Here is a 16,498-nt window from a genome sequence, read left to right on the forward strand (position 1 = left end):
AGACGATGTTTAATAATTTTGCCCTCTAGTGATATTTTAGGTTTAACGTGACCTATCACTACCTTGTTCATTGTCATGGCAGTCCAAGGTATCAGTAGCATTCTCGTCCAGCACCATAGTTCAAACGCATCAATTTTCCTTCTGTCTGTTTTCCTGAGCGTCCAACTTTCACACACATATGTCGTTATGGGAAAGACGATTGCATCAACCAGTCTGGTTTTTGTTGCAATGCTAATGTCCTTGCTTTTCCAGATCTTTTCCATCCCTTGCATTGCAATCCTACCAAGTGCAATCTGTGTCTTGATCTTAGATCCAGATTGTCCAGTTTCAATTGATTTTGGATCCAAGGAAGATAAAATCTTGGACTGACTCGACTTTTTCGTTGTTGATTTTTATGTTCACTGTTACGTTGCTTACCGTGGTCATGACTTTCGTTTTCTTGCTGTTGAGATACAGTTCCATACATTTGCTTTTCTTTTGCACTCGTTGGATAAGGTACTACAGGTCCCTTTCACTTTCCGCAAGCAGAGTGGTGCCATCTGCATATCAGAGGTTGTTGACATTTCTGCCAACGATTTTGATTCCGATTTGTAGTTTGTCCAAATTCCATCACCTCATGATTGTTTCTGTGTAGAGATTGAAAAGAACTAGTAATAGAATGCAGCCTTGCCTTGTCGTATGCTTTTCTTGATTCTGAACCAATCTGTGTTTCCATAAACTGCCTTGACTGTTGCTTCTTGGTTTTTGTAAAGCGACCTTATAAGCTGTTCAATATGTTCTGGGATGCCCATTTGCTTCACACACTTCCAAAGCTTGTCATGTTCGAAAATATCAAATGCTTTGCTGTAGTTGATAAAACACATGTACACATCCTTTTGATACTCTCGGGTCTTCTCCATGATCCCGCACAGGTTCGTGATTTGGTCTCTGGTAACATAGTATGTAAGGCTGAATGAAGACAATGTCCTTTGCAGAAGCCACCTTGGATGTCCGGCAGTTCCCATTCAGCAATAGTCAGAATGCATTTTTGTATGATCTTTAAAAGAATTGTTCGAAACTATCTCACTATCTCACATGAGGTATGAGGGTGATAATGCGGTAATTGGAACATTCTTGAGCATCACCTTTTTTTTGGAAGTGTGACGAATCCTGGAGTACCTCAATGAAAATAGCTGTATAACTCCATAACTGAATGGGTTTGTGAGAGATCACTCCTGTCAAACCAACCTGATCAGCTTCTACGCAGAGGTAATTTCTACAATGGGACTGGAAAGAGCCACTGGATCGTGTGTATCTGGACTTTTCCAAAGCGTTTGATACTGTGCCGCATAATAAGTTGGTATATAAAATGTGAATGCTTGGTCTGGGTGAGAATGTGTGTAAGTGGGTAAGTAACTGGCTCAGTGATAGAAAGCAGAGGATGGTTATTAATGGTACATACTCTGATTGGGTCACCGCTACTAGTGGGGCACCACAGAGGTCGGCTATGGGCCCGATTCTTTTTAATATTAATGACCTGGTAGTAGGATTGTGCAGTAAAATATTAAGATTTGCACTTGATACAAAACTAAGTTGGGGGCTTGGGCAGAAAAGTGGCAAATAAGGTTTAGCACTAATAAATGTTAGGTTAGGCACATGGGCAGAGGAAATACATGTCACCATTACACACTAAATAGGAAACCATTAGGTAACAATGACACGGAAAAGGACTTGGGGATTTTAGTTAACTGTAAGCTTAACTGGAGCAACCAGTGTCAGGCAGCTGCTGCCAAGGCAAATAGGATCATAGGATGCAACAAAAGACGTATAGAGACAAATGACAAGAAAATTGTTCTTTCTCTTTACAAGTCACTGGTCAGACGACACATGGAATATTGTGTACAGTTTTGGGCACCGGTACTCAAGAAGGACATCTCAGAGATTGAGCGGGTACAAAGACTGACAACTAAAGTAATAAACAGAATGGATGGACTACAATACCAAGAGAGGTTATCAAAATTGGGATTATTTAGTTTGGAAAAAAGATGGCTGAGGGGCGACCTAATAACTATGTATAGATATATCAGGGGACAATAGAGAGATCTTTCCCATCATCTGTTTAAACCCAGGACTGTGACTGTAACAAGGGGGCGCCCTCTATATGTAGAGGAAAGAAGCTTTCTACACCAACGCAGAAGGGGGTTCTTTACTGTAAAAGTAGTAAGACTATGGAACACTTTGCCTGAGGACGTGGTGATGGCAAATTGATAAAAGAGTTCAAGAGAGGGCCTGGACGTCTTTCTTGAGCAATACAATATTATATGTTATAATCACTAACAACTTCAGAAGAGTCAGTGAACCAGGAATTATTCCGGTTGCCAGATTGGAGTCAGGAAGGAAATTTTTTTTACTCTTAAATGGGGAAAAGTGGTTTTCACCTAATTCAGGTTATTTTTGCCTTCCTCTGGATTACTATTCGGGGGGTAATAGGCTAAACTGGATAAGCATATGTTTTTTTCGGCCTTAGATACTATGTAAATGGACTGTTTAAGCCCTTAACATTTAACAAGGAAATAGTAATAGGCATGATAAATAAATAAACAAAATAGTTGTGCTGACTTCATGGCGGACAGAAAGTGGTGGACATGTAGCATAAAGAAAGACCTCTTATTAATATAGCAAAGACATTCACATTGCTGCTACAGTGAATGCTGTGGATTTTCCATTAGGAAAGCTGCTGTAAATCCACCCTGTGTAGACATGGCCTAAAAGGACCATAACACACAATAACTCCTGCTCTTTTTAAAAACATAATAACACTGGTATAATAACAGTTAAGCTTGTGCCCACATTTGTCCTTTTTGTGCACATTGGGGCATAATTTATGAAGCCTGCCTAAGGAAATCCCACCGTGAATTTCCACCTGTGTGCATTTGGCCTAATACGAAAGTGTCTTTGTTGCGGATAGTAAACAGTCGAAGCACAGCTTTCATTTTTTTTAAAAGCATTATAAGAAATAAAAGCCATGCTATGATTGGTTACTGAGGGAAGCAAAGATGTTTTTTCTTTTAGACAGTCTCATGAATGTCCCTATCACAGTACCTGTTCTCTCTGTTACTTACTGTGACAGCTGATCCTGAGGTTTCATACAGCATTAGTTAAGTCTGAACCCTCGAATGTGGAAGCTTCCTCATTTGGGTGGTTGCTAGGGAATCCCTGTCATTAATGATATCACGGGGATTCCCTCTGCATGCACACGCTTGCAGGCATGCAGAGAGGATGTGCATGCTCTCTGTGTGTCTGTGACTACAGATCACAAATGCCCAAAACACCTTTAGTCATGAAGGGGTTAAATTGCTCTTGTAAAATAGAAGCTGTGGTGCCATTGGTCTCTAAAGCGCTGCGGAATAAGTTGGCGCTATACAAATAAAGATTATTATTATTATTATTATTCTATGGGCAACAAAGACAGTTTTTCTTTCAGACATTTTTGATAAATCCTATATATTTATTTATCCCTCCAAAGCATGAAGCACTAGTATGTCTACATAAAAATTACATAGTGGTCTGCGCAGAAGACTTTGGACAACCAGATTTCTTAAAATTTTGGTGTCTGCTAGCTTTTTTGCACACACTTATGGTTTACAGTTTTTACACACTGCACATACACCGAAACACAACTCAAACCTCTGGTTTTACAACCCGCAGTGCTCTCGTCACCTGAGCCAGAAATGTTGAAATCTGCTTTGACAAGTTTTTCTTTGTTTCGGCATCCTCTAACTGCTTGAGGAACACATTTCTCTCATCTTCCATTCACTAAGGTCAAGCTTCTGACCAATTTTTTCTTGCAACGATTTCTGAGACATTTGAATCTGTGATTTCATTTCCACCTGCAGTCTACTTGCCTTCTCAGACAGCTCTGTCTGTAACTTATTGCCTTCTGCAATTTTTACTTGTAGTTTTTGAAGCTGCGTTTCTACCCTTTTCATCTTGTCTTTAGAGTTACTTGTCTTGCAGAAGTACCTTTACCTCACTGTTCAACTCACTTCGCTCCTCTTTATACTAATAATTATTAGGAAATTATAGTAGCAGTGTTTCTGGTGGCGCAATGCGCCATTTACCACACAGCCCTGTACATGCGTGTCACACACAGCATACACAGCTCTGCTACATGTGCGTGTGAAACACACCCACAGCTCTCCTACATGCGTGCCACACACACAGCTGTGCTACATTCGCACCACACACAGCACTGCTACATGAGTGCCACACACACCACACACAGCTCTGCTACATGCATGTCACACACACTACACACAGGTCTGCTACATGCACGTCACACACACCACACACAATTGTGCTACATGCATGTCACACACACCACACATAGCTCTCCTTAATATGCTTAACACAGACACACACAGCTCTGCTACATGTGCATGTGACACACACAGCTCTGCTACATACATTTGTCATCTGCTTCTGCTGCTTTAGGATTTGTGATGATGTCACCATCATATAATAAGGGGCAGAGCAAAGAGCTGGTGAGTGATCATATGATGGTGACACCATCAAAGGGGCAGAGCTAAGAGTGAGTCAGTGATCACATGACGGGTGACATCATCACAGGTCCTGTCAGCACAGGGCCGCTTTCCAGCTCTGCAGATTTTTTAATAAAGTGAAGCAGCACCTGTGATGATGTCACTATCATGTGATCAGGGGCGGAACTAAGAGACGGTAACTGATTGCATGGCATCATCAGGGGTGCTGTCAGGCTCTGCATGCTTTATGCTTTAGGACCTGCGATGACATCACCATCATGTGATATGGGCCCGAGCATGTAACTCACACAGTCACACACGGACTCACAGACAAGTGGTCGTTAGCACTTTGACATATATGTGTGTGTGTGTTTATGCTACCAGGATTTTAGGTTTGTTAAGTTCCTGCTACTAACACACACTTTCTATGTTGTGAGGTACTAGTAAGTGGGATCCATTACGCAATGTATCAGTCATACCTGTACAGATGACTCTTGTAATAATGGCACTGGTGATGCCAGTGTGCACAAAGTCTTACTGTTCCATGCTCCGGCTGTATTTTTGCACATCAAGTCTTATGTTTGACATCTTAGTTTTAAAGGAAAAAGCTGACACAGCTCTAATCCTTCATGCAAGTAACAATGCTTTGGAATCTGATCTACGACGTTAATTAATTCTTATGGTTATCTACGATTATCATAAGTGTGTTAAGCTGATTCCTTTCATGTCTGCTGATCAGATGGAGTTCCTTAATCTTCTACATTTAATAGAAATGCTGTTTTTACTTTTTGGTCTTGAAACATTCTGTGACATTGTTCCTTGGCTAGTTCAGGCTGTGTATGACTCCAAGTTCTTTCATGTACGTACAATAAATACAGCAGTCAAAGAATAATGCTCTCTTCTTTATCTCTCTGCAGTAAACAGATTTGACAGATGCAGTAAAACCTATTTAAAGGTTATTTTCACACACAAATGTTATGTATCGAAGCAGCATTTATGTATAAATATAGCATAATGGTTGATAAATAAGAATAAATCTGTTTAAATAGTTGTTTTCAGTGAAGTGCATAATTCAAGCAGCCTCTAGTTGGGGAAGGACTCCTGGCTGGTAGATTTGCATTTGTCATGTGAAGGAAGCATAGAGACAACCTAAGCACATTGCCTCCCATATGGCCTGTTCCTTTTTGGCCATCAGGTCCAGTTAGTAGTTAAAAAAAATTTCAGCGCAGGCAAATATGATCATGTGCAAATGATGTTAGTTGGGCAGCAATGAGAAGCTATTGCATATGGAATTATTCTTTAAGAGCTGTAAACATGTATGAAGTTTATATAGATTTCACCCAATTCCATTTACTTGATACTATCAGTATATATTGATACTTAGCAATGCTAATCATGCAACAGGTGAAGATTGTGTACATTCTAATAAAAGTCAGGGTGAGGCAGAAGTCATGGCATTCAGTGAGCAATCCAAGTCCAGGTCACACACAAGAATGTGGAGTAGATTATCTGTAAAGCACAAAGAGAAGCCAAGAGTGAAAGTGGAGGGGAATCCTCAAGACAGGGTAATCTCTAGAGGCAGACAGTTCCTGAAGTTTAGTATGTTGGCTGGACAGTTGCAGAGCTCACAGCTATCCGTACCAATTTACCCAGTTACATGCACATTAGTGTCTGCTGAACAAGTTTCATGTATTTAAATGGAAAGTCTGTAGGCATATGGACATCATTGTGTAACCAACATGTAATGTTGCATTTCTCCTGCAGTGGCCAGTCATGGACTATAACTGTTATTGCTGAGGGTTGGAGAAGCCGGACACGCGGCGAGCAGCTGAAGGCAAGCTGGTGCCTTCTGCTTCTCAGACAGATTTAGACACATTTTTTTTGCATTATTTGTTTCCAACCCAACAGGCTGTCAGTCTCCAGTGTTATTACTTATTATACATATTCCCTTTCATTCCTGTTCCATCCTCCTGTGCAGTTGCTGGACTGCAAGCTATATAGTACAGTAAGATCAGCATGTTCTCATAGTTCCTCTCCCAACCCTATTCAGTTCTCTTCATAAATGCTATCTTCTCTAAATCAGAGAAGGCTCTGTGTACCATGGGCTCTGGACTGCTTAGACATTGTGGTCCTTCTACACCCTAGAATTTTACATTGATTGGCATCAGAATAATTTATAATTACATATATTTATATCTCCAAGGACCCCACAGCTGCTTCATCCCGTGTGCCTCTTCTTCGCTCATTCTTCCTCCCACTCTGAACATTGCTCTGCTTCCTACCTGGTGGTGCTAGCTCTGTTCCGAGGAGACAGTAGGCTCAAGTTTGTCTAGAAAGCCATTTCTTCCAGCTCAGACAGTATCTGAACAAGTGTACTAAGAAAATGTAAAAGTTCATTATTTTTTAGATTAAATTTCAATCCCTTACCAAAAACTGTGGATGGATCTCTACACGACCGCCTAGCGTGTCTACACAAGGGGCCAGAATGCACATTTTCTAAAGGGAACCAAACACGAAAAAAGATATGCATTAAAGAATATACAGTACTTGAGTTACTTGAAGTGGCCGGCAAATCCTGATTATTATAACACAACAAGGAATGGAGCTAGTTCATGTACCTCAGCCTACAGATATAATCAGCCAGCTCACGTTGACAGTTTGTTCTTTGGCTTTTTGCCCAGCAGTCTGCTACCATCAATGCACCCTACACCTACTGCAGATACCGAACTTCCTCTGCTAACTAAATTCCAAGAAAATAAAAAAGGAAGATATTATGCAGCATTTTGTAGCTTCTTTACTTTCAATAAAAAAAGCACAAGTGTTTTCTTGATACAGTCGATTTAGACTCCAGGCTTATGCTTTCTATGACAGGGCTAAAAGATAATATAAAGTCCTTATTAAGCACTGGAAATATACTACAAGGAGTAGTCAGTATACAGCTGACTTATCAGAAATGTCTATTTGCAAAGAACAGATAGATATCAGAGGATTGATAGTATTAGCACATCTATAAAATATACAGTATATAATACAGCATATTGCCAGTATGTAACAGCTGGTAGGTAATTCCCAGCAGTAAAAAATGCTATAGTACATCTTGGAGTCCAGGTACCATATTCTTCCCAAGAAGCAATGGTTGTATGCATATTATTTAAGATTATATCTAAGGAAAAACCGTGTGCGTCTGAATAAAATTACAAACCGTATGGCCAATAGAATTCAATGGGCATTGCAGAGAAAAAAAAGAAGAAAAGAATGTAGTTTATGTAGCTTTCAGTTTACACATTTGATGTAATCTGTCCTCTTTATAAAAGCTTTAGTAGCTTCATTTGATGCTTTGAGCAGACATTACATGCTTTTACTCATGATAGTGGTTAAACCCTAAGGCTTTATATATATGACTACTTTTTTTTATTTCAGACAATAAGGATATTGGTAAAATCCTATGAGAAGAACTTGAGAAATGTAGTGGTTCTTGCTGGAACATTCACTCGCCAATTCTTGCATGTTGTTGTTTTTCAAGGTTGTAATACTCAGAAACTGTTATTTTGCCAAGACTGAGTTTGTCATAATTTACAATTTTGCTTCAAAGAAGAAAAGAGTGAATGTATTTTAAGATGCTTTCTTAATTCTAAATCTGAACTTAACGATGGGGGTCCAATTATTCCTCCTACTCACATAATTGCTGCTCTTCAACAGACCTGTCTGCCCTACTGCAATAGGCTCAGAGGACTGCTTACTCTTCAGCCCCTTCAGGTTGTTTGTCCCTTTGTTAGAACTTTGACAGAACTGTGCAGATTTGAGTTTATGGCTTTAACCAACTTGAACAGTCATTAAAAAGGCCAGGGGCGTTGCTACGGTGTTAAGAGGTCAGAGGCACAAGCCCCAAGGAATATGTTTCATCTCAAAAAATATTTACATACATATATAATGCTGGGCTCCCATGACATACGCACTGGCTGCATGCCGCCAATCCCCATACATGTAATATGTGCCAAGATAATGCATACTGTAGTTTTTGTCCGCATAAGTAATACACGCACAAATAAACGCTAGTATGAGTGGCCCAATAGAAACCAATGGGCTATTGGCATCGCGACTTGCAATGACAATAGGCTTATGTGAGAGCGGTCTAATCATATACCATTGTTGCCACTATACCAGGAGCTAATATTACCACCACTCAGTAATTGTCTTTTACCTACATACTGTTACTGAGTAAAACACAGTATACAACGTGAATATTGCCAATCATATCACTGTACAAGGCCCAAATCATACCATCACACCATGGCTACTACTGCTACGACTAAATAGTGGCTAAATAATCTTACATACATACTGTTAATGAATAAAGACCACTATACAAAAACAGTATTACCAATGATATCACTATGCTACATAGTGACTGAATGATACCACCATACTGTCACCCAAGAAAGGACAGTATTATGATCATGCAGTGACTGCAAAAGTGATAGATATCAGTTTGCACAGAACCCTGTAGACCATAAAAGTGATTACATAACAGTTATAGCCAGTGATTCCCAGGGTATGTCATCTCTGATTATAGTCATTCACTTTTCCTGTCCTTTTCAATTGGCCCAAACCTCCATGAAGACTTATTCCAGTTTGCAATGTTTGCAACAGGGACATTTTTGGCTTCACACTTTTCCGGCACACTCCCTACTTTTCCCAATGTACACAAATTCCCCATCCTGCTGTTACTGCAAATTCTCTGCCTGTAACTAACCCATCTTCCCCTATTACGGTACCTGCTGTGTGGCATAATGCCCTCAAGTACTATACTATCATAACCATCATTACGCCCCTGTAAAATAGTACCACACAAACAGCATCCCTAAAAATAATAGTGCCAAAAAGATAATGCTTCATGTTGTGCTCTAGCGGTTATTAGTGCATCACGCAGTAAAAGTGCCATCTTTTATATCCACAGAGAAATAGTGATCTTCTCAGAGCCCCCAACTAGTAATAGTGCTCCTCTTAAAGCTCCACACAGTAGGTTTGACCACTTTGGGTCCAACACAGTAATAATGTCTATTGCGCACTCACGCAATAATAATACTAACCACTGTTGTTCCCCTTACAAAGTAATAATACCTCCTTTATGCCCTCTAGACAGTAATAATGCCCCCTGAGTGCCCTCTACACAGTAATAATGCTCCCTGAGTGCCCCTTTAAAAGAATAATTATGCCCCCAAGAACCCAAGAACAGTAATTTGTGTCCCAATTGAAAAAATAAAACTTATATTGACCTAACCCCAATCTTCCAACAGTGATTTCTTTCTTGAGCTACAGTTAGTGGCCCAGCACTGCCGATGGGATGACGTGACATCATTGTACCACCTACAGTGGGACACTAATATAGGTGTGGTCCTGGTGTCCTACAAGACAGACAGTGGTAGAGCAGGGAGCCTATCTCTGTGAAAGCACCACTCACACATAGACCTGGAGCATCAACCAGAAGTCCAGGGCATGTGCTTTCAATGTAATGATTCTAGCAACACCTTGCTGAAGATTTTTATCTCCCTTAATCCAAGAAACCTTGCTGCTGACTCAAAGCATGTGCTTTGATGAACCCTTAACTAACTGACCAATGTCATACCTCTCCAGTATATGTTCCCGCATTCTGAAATGCTGGTTTACCAATGGAAGACCCTGAATCAGTCCTTAGTCCACAGCGTCCAGGTGCTATCTAGGCTTCCGAAAAGGTCCAATAATATCTGGCTGCTGTTAGCTAATACTACTGATCTGTCGTATATTAACAGTTTGGATTCACCCATGTGTCACTAAGTCACTATATTTGGGGTCCTGTGGATTTTCTTTATGTGCTTCATGTCATAGTGATTCCTAATTGAATATGATTTTTTTTGTTAATCATTCTTTAAAATATTTCAACATATATTTTATATTGGACATCTAATAACAAAAAAATATCTAAAATACAAGCTATGTTCCCAACAGACTGCTCACAGCTAAGACTAAGGCTGGTTTCACATCTGCATTGGAATCTCTGGCCAGAGGTTCTTTCACAGAACCGTCTGAAAATGCTGGAAGAAAAAGCGCTGCATGCAACAGTTTCTCTTCTGTCCAAAAGAAGGACAGCTGGGCGGAAAGCTGGCGGACCCCATTATACGAGTCACCTTGTAGTCACCATGCGCCAAGCTAGATAGGTGCGTGTTAGCTATCTGTTAAGGTTGTGCGTCTGGGACCTGTGGTTCTACAGGTTTCCTTGTGCACACCTTCACAGGTAGGAGTTAATTGAGCTGACTGGGTGTGATATTCTCTATTAGCCAATCCTCCTGAGATTGATGGTCATTTAACTGCTTTAGTGCTTCATTGTATCTCTGTGTTAATCCCACTCAAAGCTGGTGTGTGCATGCTCGTCTGTAGTGTCCCTCTCTCCTCCCCTGAAGACGGTCTGGACACCTGTAGCCCCCGTGCGCATCATATGCAGACCCCCTCTTCCTTTCCCTGTTTGCATAACATTGTGTGTTGGTGTGAACAGCAACAAGTTTTGTATGTCTGTGCAGGTTGCCAGACATGTGCTTTATGTGCAGTCCTGTTCTGTGTGGTTTGTGTTACTCTGTATGTTGGTGTGGGCAGCGACGTGTTTTGTATGTCTCTGAAAGCGGCCAGGTATATGCTTTATGTGCAGTCCTGTTCTGTGTTCAGTTTGTGTGAACAGTGTTGTGTCCTATGTGTGTTTTTGGCACTTCTTCAGGTTCCTAATCAGGGATAGCCAGCTCCCAGATGTAGACAGTGAGGCTGTTCTTATCAGATCAATCACCCTGCTTTTAGGCAGGAGTTCCCCACTTTCCCTGATTAGTAAGGGACAGATGTCTTAGCTTGGAGAAGTGCAATTGGTCTATGCAACCCTGTGTGGGTGTCTGCACTTTTAAAAGGACACAACCTTGCGTCCATGCTGAGGCTTGGCGCTTTAGTTCGGTGAGCGGACTATCAGTACTCAGCTTTCCACTGATTATTTTATACTTTAAGGATGCAGCCTACTTTGGTACTTAAAAGGGTTTTGTCATTAAACAAAAATTCTTTATTCACCTATTCCTCCATAGGCAGACTCCTTACCACATCTTCTCCTCACTGATCTTAACCAGTCCCCTGTGCCAGCTCTCTCCGCAAGCCATTTGGATTCTCTTCTCCTTTTTATGAAGCTAGCATGCCTCAGATTCTCCTTCTGGCAGGTCAGTGAAGGTCACATCCCCGTGCTGTAGCGTTCACTGACAGAGACAGCACGCATGAGCAGTCTCTGCAATAGCTCGGCACTACCTGCTAGACTGTGATTTAGTCATGTAGCGTACATTGCCGGGCAGGAAGGAGACCACCTGTAAATGTACGTAACGTCACAGGAAGCAGAAAAATCAGCCAGCTGGAAGGGAGGTGACCCCGCCCAGACTGCAGCAGACTGAAGATTAGCAAGGAAAAGATCTGGTAAGTAGACTGACGGGGGAGGAATAGGCGAGTATAGAATTTTAGTTTTTTTCATGACAGAACCTCTTTAAGGATGCAATGATTTTCAGGGATTTTCTCCTCCACTTTTCAAAAGCCATATCTTTTTTTTTACCGCCAATATAGCCATATGTCGACTTGTTTGTTGCACGGCGAACTGTAGTTGTTTATTGCTTCCATTTTGGGATACTTATAATGTATTATGTAGTTTTTATTAATTTTGGGGGGAGAACAGGGTGAAAGGCGTTACCTTTGTTAACCCCAGTCCCAGCTGTTGCAGCGGAACCCCAGTTATCGGTTACACCCAGCTCCTGTGACATGGTGTGGGCTCAGCTTTTCAGCCCATGCCACCTATATGCCAACACTTAGGGAATTTCATGGGAACTAATGTACATGTGCTTCTGGGGTGGGGAGGGATTAAATCTGCTCAGTACTACTACACCTTGCCTAGACAGTATAGTTCCTCGGTTCACATTCATTTGTGAAGGTATTTATCGTGTGCTGCTTTTGATTTGACTCTGTCTTTGATTGCTGCCTTCCCTGACCTCTATCTGTTGTGTTGCATGAACTCTGCCAAACTTGACCTTTTATTTGTATCACCAAGTTTGTGTGAAATCGATTCCGGTACTTTTAAAGTGAAAATTGTTAGACCCTGCCCCTGTGAAACACAGATGTAACAATCATTAACATGACTGCCGCATCGTGTCAACTCGATTTACAGCATTGTAGTACATTTAGTGAAAGGGATTGTCCGAGATACAGATTCTTTATAAAAACAGGTCCCCCGTGGCAAAACATAATAAACAGCTCATATTTCTCTCTCTCCCCGCTCCCCACTTGTCTCCCGCTGGCAGCTCTGGGTCTCCCTGGTGACGAGTGTTTACAGCAAGAAACAAGTAGTATTTCAGATAACCCCTCTACATTATCATAACACCTTGAACGTCAAGTAAATGTTTGCTACATATGTAGATCCAATGTTCTGTGAGCTAAATACATCAGCACCTAGTTTGCTACAATGTATCGTTCTGCAATCCAGACTACTTAGTCATACATTATTTCCTAGATTGGATTTTTTTAACGCAATTGTCAATGGGACTTTCTAATGGTAAAAACGTATCACAAGTTTGTGCTTTGCGATTTTTGTGCGATGCGTTTTCAACATTAGAAAGTCCCATTAACAATCGCGTAAAAAAAAAAAATGCAGCGATGTCGCAGCGTTAAAAAAACGCAAGTGGGTAAGAGCCCTAAAAGTGCATTCACACGTAGCTGACTTGTTGTGGATTTTTGCAACAGATTTCAGTGCAGATTCTGCGGCAGATTTCATCCCTTAATTGGAATTCAGTTGAAAGGGTGAAATCTGCTGCAGATCCCTGCCAAAGTCCACAACAAAATTTGCAGCAAATCAGCTATGTGTGAATGCAACCTAAATGTAGGCCAACCTCTAACCTTAATTATTACTACTTTGAAATCATCAGTCTATTTCTCCAAACTGTTCCCAAATTTCAAGTTTCTACTAATGATTCAGGATGGATGTGCCTCTGTACATTCCATTATAAGTAGGAAGATATCCATAGCTGGCTTTGATTTAAACAACTATAGAGACTGCCTAAGCAAATGGAACAAGGCGATAGAGATCATGTACGCCCAGAGCTTGGAGATCGGAGAGCACAAGTGCCTTCCGGTTTATTACAAACAGCTAGTTTTGCATCCTAAGCACACCATTCTTGGTATCCCATGGAATGATGCTGTGCTCCATCATGAGGAAATGATTGGAAAACCAGGAAGTGTATCCTTCTCTAAGACTGAAAAGTCAACAGACCAACTAATGAAACCTGTGAATCTTGAGGCCTTGACTAAATGGGTTGGAAAGCTTCCAACAGATATCGTAAAGGACATGGCTCATACAGCTCCATTGCTTGCTCGACTAGGGTATGGCCCCTCTGCAAATCCGCCAAAATATGGTAATCCAGATGCACGAGTGGTCAACAACACCCACAGAGTCTTAAAGGGTGACTTTAAAACACTGAGCAGCCTTATGGGATCTATTCAGATTCATCAGAGTAACTCCTTGCACTGGTGAAAGCAGCATTGCAGGATTGGAGGTTGAACTTCTCATCAAGACAATATAGAAAGATCCTGATATTGAAGAAATCATGATATCCAAGCATATTGCTTGCCAATTATATTGCCAAACTGTGACTGTCTAGAGCAAATGTATTTGCACTTGTTTGTATGCTACAACCTTTTTATCAGTATTTGCAGATGACACAAAACAATGTAAAGATATTAACATAAGAGAGGACACAATGAAATTGCAAGAGGACCTGGATAAATTGGGGGCTTAAGCAAAAAAATGGCAAATGAGATGTAACACTGATAAATGTAAAGTTATGCACATGGGCAGAGGAAATACATGTCACCGTTGCACACTAAGTGGAAAACCACTGGGAAACACTGACATGGAAAAGGATTAGGGGGTTTTAGTTCACTGCAACCAGTGTCAGGTAGCTGCTGCCAAGGCAAATAGGATCATGGGATGCATCAAAAGAGGTCTAGGGGTGCATGACGAGAACATTGTTTTGCCTCTTCAGAAGTCACTGGTTAGACCACACATGAAATATTGTGTACAGTTTTGGGACCAGTATTCATGAAGGACATATCAGAGCTTGAGCGGGTACAAAGTCTGGCAACTAAAGTAATAAATAGAATGGGCGGACTACAATACCCAGAGAGGTTATCAAAATTGGGATTATTTGGTTTAGAAAAAAACAGTTGAGGAGTGACCTAATAACTTTGTATAGATATATCAGGGGACAATACAAAGATCTCTCCCATGATCTGTTTATCCCAGCTCTGTGACATGGGGGCATCCTCTACGTCTATGGCCGCCTGCAGATGGGCGGAAATTCCGCGGCGGGATTCCCCACAGAATTTCCGCCCGTACATGCCTGCATAGGATTGCATTACAATACGCAATCCTATGCAGACGACCGCGGTTTGTCTGTGCGAAATCCCGCACAGAAAACAATCCGCGTCATGCTCTAATTCTGTTCATGCCCGGCAGCCGGCACATGAAAGAGCTGGAGCTGCAAGAGCAGGTGAGTTCCGCGCAGCTCTCTGCAGGTCCGAGAATTCTCGCAGCCGGATCCGACCTGGCCGTCTGCAGGCAGCCTATAAGGAAAAAAGATTTCTACACCAACATAGAAGGGGGTTCTTTACTGTAAGAGCAGTGAGACTATGGAACTCTCTGCCTGAGCACGTAGTGATTGTGAGTTTGATTAAAGAGTTTATGAGAGGCCTGGACACCTTTCTTGAGCGATACAATATTATATGTTATAATTAGAGATGAGCGAGCACGCTCGGTTAAGGCAGTTACTCGAGCGAGCATCGCTCTTCTCGAGTAACTGCATACAGGTTCGAGCAGATTCGGGTGGGGGTGGGGGGCGGAGGGGGTGAGCGTGGGTTAGCAGGGGGGAGAGAGAGAGATCTCTCTTACTCTCCCCCCGGTACCCGCTGCTTACCCCTACCCCACCCCCCCAGAATCTGCTTGGACCAGTATGCAGTTGCTCTAGAAGAGCGATGCTCGCTCGAGTAACTGCCTTAACCGAGTGTGCTCGCTCATCTCTAGTTATAATCATTATTAACTTCAAAAGGGTCGGTGATCTTGGGATTATTCTTATTACCAGATTGAAGTCAGGAATTTTTTTCCTTAAATGAGGAAAATTGGCCTCTACTCCATTGATATTGGGTTTTATTTGCCTTCCTCTGGATCAACATTGGGGGTTAATAGGCTGAACTGAATGTACATATGTCTTTTTTCATACTATTTTGCTATGTAAATTACAGTAAATTTGCCTGACTGACAGTGATCTTGCCCCTCCTGCCTAACCCCCTCCACTTTTATCACCACTTTTCAAAAGTGTTAAGAGAAATACCAAGTTGCAAAGTTCAGCAATCAGAAAACTGGTGTAAATCATTTAATAAATTCCTGACAAAGAATATTAGAAGATTGTAGATTGTATACAGTGATTAACCCCTTCCCGCTATATGATGTACATTTACGTCATGCAGCGTCTGGGTATGTATGAAAAGAGATTGTGGGGCAACCTCTCATCATACAGCGCGGGCATCAGCTCTCTATTACAGTTGACACCCATGGGCACCACTGATGTCACCTGCAACTCAGATACCTCTCCAGAATCTGCCCTTTCTTTACTGTGGAGACATCAAAAACTCTTATTTTTGCCCTTATCCACTCTCAACTTGATTACTGCAACTCACTACGGATCGGTCTTTCTCTCAATAAACTCTTCCCCTCTCAAATCCATTCTGACTGCAACAGCCAGGCTCATCTTTTTGTCAAGTGGCTACACTGATGCCTCCACCCTGTGCCAGTCACTGCACTCGTTGCCCATCAAATATAGAATTCAATTTAAACTCATCACTCTCATCCATAAGGTCCTCCACAGTGCTGCACCACCCTATATCAC

At 41.5% G+C, this 16,498-nt stretch overlaps 1 protein-coding gene and 1 pseudogene across 4 annotated transcripts in view; both read left to right on the forward strand.

Moving 5' to 3' along the window:
* SHANK3 (SH3 and multiple ankyrin repeat domains 3) overlaps positions 1-16,498 on the forward strand; it is a 412,785-nt gene that overhangs the window by 354,238 nt on the left and 42,049 nt on the right. The gene's annotated exons all lie outside the window — the stretch shown is intronic.
* On the forward strand, positions 13,417-14,088 carry LOC136613162 (protein-tyrosine sulfotransferase 2 pseudogene; annotated as a pseudogene).

The sequence above is a fragment of the Eleutherodactylus coqui genome, chromosome 2 (assembly GCF_035609145.1).
Source record: "Eleutherodactylus coqui strain aEleCoq1 chromosome 2, aEleCoq1.hap1, whole genome shotgun sequence".
Taxonomy (NCBI): Eukaryota; Metazoa; Chordata; class Amphibia; order Anura; family Eleutherodactylidae; genus Eleutherodactylus; species Eleutherodactylus coqui.